We start from the raw sequence: 10,437 nt of genomic DNA, 5'->3' as shown, positions 1-10,437 counted from the left end.
GGGGGAGAACGCCAGGTGAAAGCACACAGCGCAGAGAACGCCGGGGGGCAAGCACACAGCGGGGAGAACGCGGGGCGGGGGGGCAAGCACACAGCGGGGAGAACGCGGGGCGGGGGGGCAAGCACACAGCGGGGAGAACGCGGGGGGGGGCACGCACACAGCGGGGAGAACGCCGGGGGGGGGCACGCACACAGCGGGGAGAACGCCGGGGGGGGGCACGCACACAGCGGGGAGAACGCCGGGGGGGGGGGCACGCACACAGCGGGGAGGACGCCGGGGGGGGGGCACGCACACAGCGGGGAGAACGCCGGGGGGGGGCACGCACACAGCGGGGAGAACGCCGGGGGGGGGGGCACGCACACAGCGGGGAGAACGCCGGGGCGGGGGGCACGCACACAGCGAGGAGAACGCCGGGGGAACGCACACAGGGCTGAACGCCCAGAGCGAAGAGAACTCCCGGTGAACGTGCACACATGGGTGAACGCAGAGAGCAGGGAGAACACCGGGTGGATGGACACTGTGGGGAGAACCCCGGCTGAACGCAGAGTGGGGGAGAACGCACGGTGGACGCAGAGACGTGAACGCGCACAGCGCGGGAGAACGCCCGGGGAACGCGCACAGCGCGGGAGAAGGGCGGTCATACAGTGGGGAGAATGCCAGGTGAATGCACACAGGTTGGAAAACTCCGGGTGAACGCATAGAAGGAAGTGAATGCACACAGGGGGAGAAGGCTAGGTGGCGCAGGGAAGTGAACGCACACAGTCGGGAGAACGCAGAGCTGGGTGAACGCATAGAACAGGGAGAACGCCCGATGAATGCACAACGGGGAGAATAGCGGTGGAACATACAGTGGGGAGAACACCCAGGGTGAATGCACTCAGAAGAAAGAACGCCAAGTGAACGCACAGAGGGGAGAACGCAGGGTGAACACACAGAGAAGTGAACGCCCAGAGGAGAGAATGCAAGGTGAACGCACACACCGGGGAGATCGCTGGGTGAAAGCACAGACTGGGGAGAAAGCCTGGTGAACACACAGACGGGGGAGAACACACAGCGTTCACACACAGGAGAGAACCTCCAGTGAGTGCACAGAGAGAAGAATGCCACAGGAACGCACAATGGGGAGAATGCCATGTGAAGGCACAAAGGGAGAACACCGCGTGAACGCACACACGTGGGGGAGAAAGCCAGGGAAAGGCAAAATAAATAGAATGCAGTAGGAACGCACAGGAGAGAGAATGCAACGGGAACACTCAGAGGGAGAGCTCCGCCTGAACACAAAGGGGGAGAACACCTGCTGAATGCACGGAGTTGGAGAACGCCGGGTAAACGCACGGGGGAGATGCCCTACGAACACAGAGAAGGGAGAATGCAGGTGGAACACACACGTGGTTCGAGAACACCCCGCTAACGCACAGGATACAGGACGCCGGGTGAAAGCACAGGAGGGAAATAGCGTGCTAACGCTCAGCGGGGAGAACGCCTGGTGAATGCACAGGAGGGATAACGCCAGGTGAACAAGCAGGGAGAAAACGCCGCAATAACACACACTGGAATTAACACAGAGCGAGCACACAGGTACACAGGTGGGAGAACCTCACACGAGGGTGGGGGCTGGGGGAAGAACGTCGGGAGATCACACAGGGAGGAGAACGCCCAGTGAACACACAAAGGGGAGAAGTTTGTGAACACAAAGGGAGAAGAATGCCTGGGGAAACACGGTAGGGAGAAACGCCGGGTGAACGCACACAGCGGGGAGAAAGCCACGGGAATGCAAACAGGAGAACACCTGGTGAACCTACGGGTTAGGGGAGAACGCCGGTGAACCCGCACCAACACACGGGGGAAATAACGGCATATGAACACACAAGGAGAATGCCGTGTGAACACACAGGAAGAGAATGTCAGGCAAACTCGCAGGGGGAAAAGGCCATATGAACCTGTGTCCAGAATTGGTAGGTTCTTCGTCTCACTGACCTCAAGAATGAAACCACGGACCCTTACGGTGAGCGTTACAGTTCTTAAAAGACGGTGTGTGTCCGGAGTTTGTTCCTTCAAACGTTCAGATACGTCTGCAGCTTCTTGCTTCTGTGTGGGTGCAAGGTCTACACTGTCACGAGCGAAGCCGCAGAACTTCATGGTGGATACTACAGCTCTCAAAGGCAGCGCGGACCCATAGAGCAAAAGAACAAAGCGTCCACGGTGGGTAAGGAAAAGGCAAGCCCGTTGCCGCTGCTGGCGCCAGCAGCCTGCTTTTATTCCCTTATCTGACCCCACCCACATCCTGCTGATTGGTCCATTTTACAGAGAGCTGATTGGTCCGTTTTGACAGCGTGCTGATTGGTGTGTTTACAATCCTTGAGCTAGACACAGTGCTAGACAAGTTCTCCAAGTCCCTAGTATGTAAGCTAGATACAGAGTACCAATTGGTGTATTTACAAATCTTGAGCTAGACACAGAGTACTGATGGGTGTATTTACAAACCCTGAGCTAGACACAGAGCGCTGATTGGCGCCTCTACGATCCCTTAGCTAGACATAAAAGTTCCCCAAGTCCCTACTAGACTCAGGAACCCAGCTGGCCTCACCCAGTGGATCCCGCACTGGAGCTGCATGCGGAGCTGCCCGCCAGTCCCCAGCCGCACCTGCACTCGTCAGCCCTTGGGCGGTCGATAGGAGCAGGGGGCGGCGCCCGTCGAGGAGGCTTGGGCCGCCCCGGAGCCCACGGCGGAGGCGGGGGCTTGGGCATGGCGGGTTGCAGCTCCTGAGCCCTGCCCCGCCAGGAGGCAGCTGAGGCTCCCCGAGAATTTGAGCACAGCGCCGGCAGTGCTGGGGGACCCCGCGCAACCTCCGCAGCTGCTGGCCAGGGTGCTAAGCCTCTCACCGCCCTGGGCCAGCGGCGCCCGCCGGCCGCTCAGTGTGCTGGGCCCTCCGAGCCCACGCCCGCACCTGCGGAACTCGCACTGGCCCGCGAGCGCCGCGCACAGCCCCGGTTCCGCCCGCGCCTCTCCCTCTACACCTACCCGCAAGCGGACGGAGGCGGCTCCGGCCTCAGTCAGTCCAGAGAGGGGCTCCCACGGTGCTGTGGCAGGCTGAAGGGCTCCTCAAGCGCCGCCCAAGGCCCAGGAGGCGCTGAGAGTGAGGGCTGCTAGCACATTGTCACCTCTGAAACCCACAGGGGAGAGAACACCAAGTGAACGAACAGCGGAAAACACCGGGTGAACGCACACAGGGGAGAACTCCAGAGGAATGCACACAGTAAGGAGAACGCCGTGTGAATGCAAATGAGAGAACACCACGTGAACACACCAGAGAGAACGCAGCGGAAACGCACAGAAAAGCGAGCGCCTGGGGAACGCACAGAGGGGAGAACACCAAGTGAACACACAAGGGGGAGAACGCCAGGTAAACACTTAGAGGGGAGAACTATGTGGGAACACAAAGGGAGGAGAATGCCTGGTGAACACACACGGGGGAGAACGCCGGGTGTAAGCACACAGCGGGGAGAAAGCTGCCCGCAAATGGGACGGGAACACACAGAAGGGCGAACCCTTGGTGAACGCAGAGGGGAGAACACCTGGTGTACGCACGAGGGAAGGTGAGGACGCCAGTGAATGCACGGGGGGGGGGGGAAACGCCAATTGAGCGCACACACACACAAAAAAGAATGCCAGGTAAACCCACACAGGAAGAGGAGTACCAGAGGAAATCACACAGTAAAGAGAAGGCCATGGGGATGCACAGGGGAGAATGCGGTGCAATCGCACAGGGGGGATAACGCTGTGTCAACGCACACACGGGGAAGAACGCCGTGGGAACACACAGTGAGGAGAACTCCGTATGAACACACAGAGGGGAGAACGCCGGGTGAACGCACAGGTGGGAATAATGCCGAGTGAACTCACAATGGGGAGAACTCCACGTTAACACACAAGAGGGAGAACGCCACGCGAATGCTCAGAGGGGAGAACCCATGGTGAACGCACATGGGAGAGAACGCCACGGGAACACACAGAAGGGCGAACGCTTGGTGAACACACACGGGGCAGAACCCCTCTCGATCGCACAGGGTAGAGAACACCGGGTAAACACACTGGGGAAAACGACGCGTGACCACACAGGGATGATAACGCCGCATCAACGCACACACTTGGGAGAACGCCAGCTGAACACACAGATGGGGAAACGTCGCGCGAACGCACTTGGGGGAGAATGCCACATGAACGCACAAGGGGGTGAACACACAGTGGGGAGAACGCCTTGTGAACGCACAGTGGGGCGAACGTGTGTTCTTCGTGTGAACACACTGAGAGAAGAACGCCAGGCGAACGCACAGTGGGGAAAAACATCGCGTGAACGCACCCGGGGGATAACGCCGCATCAACGCACACGGGGAAGAACGCTGCGCGAATGCCCAGGGGGTAGAATGACACGCGAATGCACAGAGCGGAGAACACCAGGGGAACGCACAAAGTAAAAAGAAGCCATGGGAACCCACAGGAGATACAAAACAAATGGAGGTGGGAGGGAGGGAATGCCGGGAGAACACACACGGAAGAGAACGCTGGGTGAACACATGCAGGGCAGAACGCCCCTCGAACGCACAGGGTGGAGAACTGGTGAACGCACAGAGAATGGAGGACGCCGGCTGAACGGGCAAGGGAGAAGGCAAAGTGAACTCACAGAGGGGAGAACCCGCACGAACGCCCAGGTGGGAGAACGCCATGTGAACGCACAAAGAAAGTAGAACGCCGGCTGAACACACACACAGTGGGGAGAATGCCGGGGGAACGCACAGTGGGGAGAACACCGGTTGAACGCACAGAGAGGAGACCGCCGGGGGAAAGCACAGAGAAGAGAAAGCTGAGTGAACGCACAGTGGGGAGAACGCCGCTTGAACTCACCGGGGGGATAACGCCGCGTCAACGCACACGGTGGGGGAAACGCTCTGAGAACACACGGCAGAGAACGCTGCGCGAACGCACAGACGGGCGAATGCGGCGTAAACGCACATAGGTCGGAGGACGCTAGGGGAACGCACAGAGTAAAGAGAACGCAGTGGGAACACACAGGAGAGAGAAAGCCATGTGAACACACGGAAGGGGGCGGGGGAGAACGCCAGGAGAACACACAGGGAGGAGAACGCCAGGTGAACACACAGAGGGAAGAAAGCCAGGTGAACGCTCAAGAGGGAGAGCGCCACGCGAATGAACGGAGGGGAGAACGCCTGGTGACCGCCCAAAGAAAGGAGAACGTGGGGTGACCGCCCAGGGGGAGGAACCCAAAGTAACGCACAGAGGGGAGAACGCCATGTGAACGCACAAAGAAAGTAAAACGTCGGGTGAACGCACACAGGGGAAAGAATGCCACGTGAACACTCAAGGGAGAACGCCGCGGAAACACACAGAAGGGCGAACGCCTGGTGAACGCACAGAGGGGAGAACGCAGCGCGATCACACAGGGTTGAGAACACCGGGTGAACACAGAGGGGAGAACTCCGTGTGAACGCAAAGGGAGGAGAAAGCCTGGTGAACACACACCGGGAGAACGCCGGGTGAACGCACACAGCGGCCAGAAAGCCACGCGAACGCACAGGGGGAAGACCGCCTGGTGAATGTACAGGGGGAGGAGAGGGAAGAACGCCGGCGGACGCACAGCGGGGAAAAGGCCCAGTGAAGGCACAAAGGAAGGAGAACGCCAGGTGAAGGCACACAGAGGCAGGAACGTCAGTGGAAAGCGCACAGTAAAGAGAAGGCGGTGGGAACGAACGGAGGAGAGAACGCCGGGAGAACACACAGGGGGAAAACGCCGGGTCAAAGCACAAAGGGGAGAATGTCTGTTGAACGCACGGGGGTGGAGAACGCCAGGTGAACGCACAGCGGAGAGAACGCCGCGCCCACACACGGGGAAGTAACCCCGCGCTAACACACAAGGGGGAGAACTCCGCGCGAACGCACAGTGGGGAGAAAGCTGGGTGAACACACAGCTGGGAGAAAGCCTGGTGAATGCGCGGGGCGGGGGAAGAATGCCGCTCGAACGCACGGAGGAGAACGTCGGGTCAACAGGCGGAGAACGCTGCGTCAACACCCAAGGGAAATAAAACCACACGAACACATGCGGGAAAACGCCGCGCGAACGCTCAGCGAGGAGAACACCTGGTGAACGCATGAAGGGAGAACGCCTGGTGATACCAAAGGGTGGAGAATGCTGTGTAAACGCACAGGGCCGCGTGAAGGCACGGGGGAGGGGACGGGGAACGCCGTGTCAACACACAGAGGGGAGAACCCTGGATGAACACACGCGGGGGAGGACGCCGGGTAAACACATACAGAGGGGAGTATGCATGTGAACGCACAGGGTGAGAACGTCGTGTGAACGCACTGGGGTGGAGAACGCTGCAAAAACACACAGGGGGAAGAATGCAGAGTGAACGCACACAGGGAGATGAACGCCAGGTGAGCACACACGGGAGAAAATGCCGCGTGAATACACTGGGGGCAGAACGCCGCACGAATGCACAGGTGGAAGAACGCCTGGTGAACGCACAAAGAAGAACGGCCGGTGAACACACGGGGGAGAAGGCCGCGCGAACGCACAGGGTGGAGAACACCGGTTGAAAACACAGGAGGGAGAACGCTGCGCAACCCTCAGCGAGGAGAACGCCTGGTGTACGCAAGAGAGGGAGAACGCCGCCCTAACACACATGGGAAATAATGCCGCGCAAACACAGCGGGGATAACGCCGCTTGAACGCAAGCGGGGCGGGGAGAACACCTGGTGAAAGCATAGGATGGAGAACGCCCCGTGAACGCACACACGGGAAATAACGCCGCGCGAACACAGAGTAGGGAGAACGCCGGGTGAACTCACAAGGGAGAGAAGGCCAAGTGAGCGCCAGAGGGACGAACGCTGCAGGAACGCACAGTGGGGAGAATGCCACGCCAATGCAGAAAGAAAGGAGAACGCCACGTGAACGCACACGGTGGGGGTGCGGGAGATGCTAGGAGAACGTACACAGTAAAGAGAATGCGGTGTGAACGCACGGGGGAGAGAACGCCACGTGAACACACAGGGGAGAAGGCCGCAGGAGCACACAGAAGGGAGAACGCCTGGTGAAGGCACAGAGGGGAGAAGGCCGCGGGTGGAGAATGCCATGTGAACGCACACGGTGGGGGTGCGGGAGATGCTAGGAGAACGTACACAGTAAAGAGAATGCGGTGTGAACGCACGGGGGAGAGAACGCCACGTGAACACACAGGGGAGAAGGCCGCAGGAGCACACAGAAGGGAGAATGCCTGGTGAAGGCACAGAGGGGAGAAGGCCGCGGGTGGAGAATGCCATGTGAACGCACAAAGAAAGGAGAACCCCTGGTGAACGCACACAGGAGGAAGAATGCCAAGGGAACTCACAGCCTGAAGAGACCCCCGTGGAAACGCACAGGGGAGAGAACGCCTAGGGAAAGCACAGTGAGGAGAAAACCATGTGAACCCACAAAGGAGAACGCCAGGTGAACGCACACGCGGGAGAACGCTGGGCGATCACACAGGGTGGAGAACGCCGGGTAAATACACACTGGGGAAAGTGCCGCGGGATCGCATCGAGGGGAGAATGCTGGGTGAATACAGGGTAGTTCTTCCATCATGCGGCTGCGCTGGAATCTCTGAGTCTACTCTGGTTTAGAAGGCTGCCTGATTCGCAAATTGTTCATTGCTCAAGTACATGCCTTTAAATTTAATTCAGCTGAAGTTTTTCTTTTCTCACGGCCCACCCATAGATGTGGCTCTGTCAGTGGTGCTGGCCAGTGGGGCATGGAGGAACCAGTGTCCTTCCCAGCACAGGCACTAGGAAGCGGCTGTGCCTTCTCCACACTCTTCTCCCTGACTCTTGGCTAGACCTCTAAACCCAGGGTTAGATTCAGGGGCCTGTGACCTCCAATGGGAAAACAATTACATCTTTATTTTTACTAACCTCTACCTCATATTTAGTAGTTCCGTGAGTTATGAGTGTAGGCAAAAAAGCACAGTAGCTTCAGCAGGACTGGTGTTTTGCTGGCAGTACAAAACACATTTTCATATCCTATTCCTTGCTATCCTATGTTCTTTCTTTTATGTGTTAAAAAAATCTTATTCTGAGACCATCAGGCCACTGGAAGGGGTTCATGGCACAAAAAAAGATGAAGCCCAGCAATAAGGTGAAAGGGAGATGACAGAGCCACTGGACCCGAGGAGCCTTGCACCCTGAGTCACCCCACGGAGCACTGACGAGCCTCGGGTCCTGATTCATTATGTGGGGTACTGCTGAAAAAGGGACATGAGTAAGAAATAAACTTCCAGTGCATGAAGCTAGTGAAGTGATGGGATGTGTTTATCACAGGGCTAGCATCATCCTAACCAGCATGGAGACATGCAGGGCTGTGAACGGGAGCCTAGATCTGAAATTAGATAAGCCTGGTCCAGGAGACCTCTTGCAGGCTGCAAAGCTGCTCTCTCATTTGCCTCCTCTGTATCTCAAAGGACCTGGGGTGATGAAGGGAGTTCTGGGCCGACCTGAGTCAGCCTGAACAGGCCATTCCTTCAGCAGATTCCTCAAGCTCTGCCCTGGCCCCTTTCTTGGCCCACCCCAGCTTGCCCTCCAAGGGACATTAGCACTCTGACCCTTGTCTCCTCCTCCTGTTCATGCCTTGCCACAACAGTGCAGCAACGCCCCTCGGCAAAGGGGTCTCGCCTGCTGTTCAGCAGCTCTCTTCCCACCACAATGATGGGCAGCCAGATCCGAACTGGAACTCCACCACGTCCAAAAGGAATGTGAACACCAGTAGAATCCAGATAGAAGAGTGTGACCAAGGCACAGTGGATGAGAACCGGAGCTTGGCTAGCAGGCAGGGGTTCAGCTGCTTCCTGACCTGTGCCCTGGCACCTCTCACCTGGCCGGGGCTTCTCAGGGAGTGACCACTGCGGAGCCTTTGAGACCCTGACATGTGTGGGCACATTTCTAAGCCTTCCTTGCATAGACTCACTCCTCCCTAATGCTGTCCCATTTTCCAGACAGGATCTCATCCATCCCCCACTGCTGCCCCCACTGCTTTGGTTCAGCCCCTTAGCTGTGAATGGAGTTAGTTCCTCATATTAGATCTCCATAAGACTGTGGTGGGAGTCGGCGTAGAGCAGGGAAAGCCTGGACTTTCTATCAGAAGGTCTTGTGGAGTAGTGCAGGCCATGGCACTTCCTGGCTCTGTGCATGGGGTGGGCCACCCCAACCCGGCTCCTCACACTTCACTATGTGCAGCAGCCTCCTGGGCCCTGTGAACATGCAGACTCTGAGCAGCAGGACTGCACACGGCCCACATGTGCATTTCTAAACAGCTCCCAGAGGACGCCAGTGCTGCGGGCCGAGGCCCACACTGGAGGAACACTGGCCAGTGGGCAGCTTTGGGTGGCCTTTAAAGTGGGTAGAAGCACACCTGCCCAGCCTACCCCCATGGCTGCTGCAGGATCAGGAAACAGCACACTCCTAAGTGACTCGTCACCATGGTGACTTTTGGATTCCCACTGCCAGTTCCTGTGGAGTCAGAGAGATCTTAGCTCAGAAGTGCTGACAGCAGGGGCTGGCTGGCCACCGCCGCATGAGAAGAGGAGAAAGGCAGCAGGAGTCACCTGAGGCAAATGAGCTAGTCAAGCTGCTGCTCTGCCTAACTTCCCTCCACGGCTCCTAACACAGGTGAAATTGGCTCGGAACAGCTCAGCATGTCCTGCTGAGGGGCAGGAAGGATGCTGAGAAAATCCCAGGCAGCGGTCTCAGCTGGGATGTAATTTGAGGGTGAAAAAGGTGTGTTGCTTGCAGTCTCTTCCTTGCTCCTTGCAGATTATATTTGAAATGAATATCAGAGTCATGCAGCCACTGCCAACTAATTCCCAACTAAGAAGGTAAACACCAGCATCACCTGGGTCTTCTGATGTACCTGATTCTGCAGCTCAGAGGGAACCATGCAGCTGGCAAAAATGACAGCAAGGGCAGGACTATGACCCAATTAAAGGAATGTGAGTTAAAACATGGGGAACCAAACACCCAAATTCCAGCCTGATCCTAACTGGATGTAGGCATTAAACTCTTATGCTGTCATTCCCACCACTGAGTAGAAAGAGTGGCACGTGGCTTTGTATCACTATAAATACAATTCTACTTTACCGGCTTTCAGCCTCCCTCCTTTTGCTCACAGCCTTGACTGCAGCCAACAGAGAGGGGCACAGCCTCCAGCACAGCCCAAGCGAGCTGGGTTTCCATGGAGGCGCAAACGGGCTCCATGTCTCCTGCACACTCACATGGCTTCTGCGTGGAATCCACAGCAGAGGTGCAAGGAGATCCAGGGGTCTTGACCTCCTGAGATTATTTGGGGCAGCAGGGGTGGGGGGTTGTATAGAGATATTTACGTTTTCTCCATT

General features: G+C 57.6%; 1 long non-coding RNA gene across 2 annotated transcripts; it reads left to right on the top strand.

The window, feature by feature from the left end:
- Nucleotides 1–419: 419 nt before the first annotated feature.
- LOC105487555 (uncharacterized) lies at nucleotides 420–9,620 on the top strand. 2 transcript variants are annotated; one of them, XR_011623240.1, is made up of 3 exons: nucleotides 420–2,202; nucleotides 3,178–3,404; nucleotides 8,140–9,620. It is a non-coding gene; the product is annotated as an uncharacterized lncRNA (long non-coding RNA). The 2 variants fall into 2 exon arrangements; XR_011623241.1 differs by having other exon boundaries at nucleotides 420–2,206.
- The last annotated feature ends 817 nt before the right edge of the window (nucleotides 9,621–10,437 follow it).

The sequence above is a fragment of the Macaca nemestrina genome, chromosome 5 (genome assembly GCF_043159975.1).
Source record: "Macaca nemestrina isolate mMacNem1 chromosome 5, mMacNem.hap1, whole genome shotgun sequence".
Classification (NCBI taxonomy): domain Eukaryota; kingdom Metazoa; phylum Chordata; class Mammalia; order Primates; family Cercopithecidae; genus Macaca; species Macaca nemestrina.
Note: the sequence above shows the minus strand (reverse complement) of the source record. Positions and strands in the feature narration are given on the sequence as shown.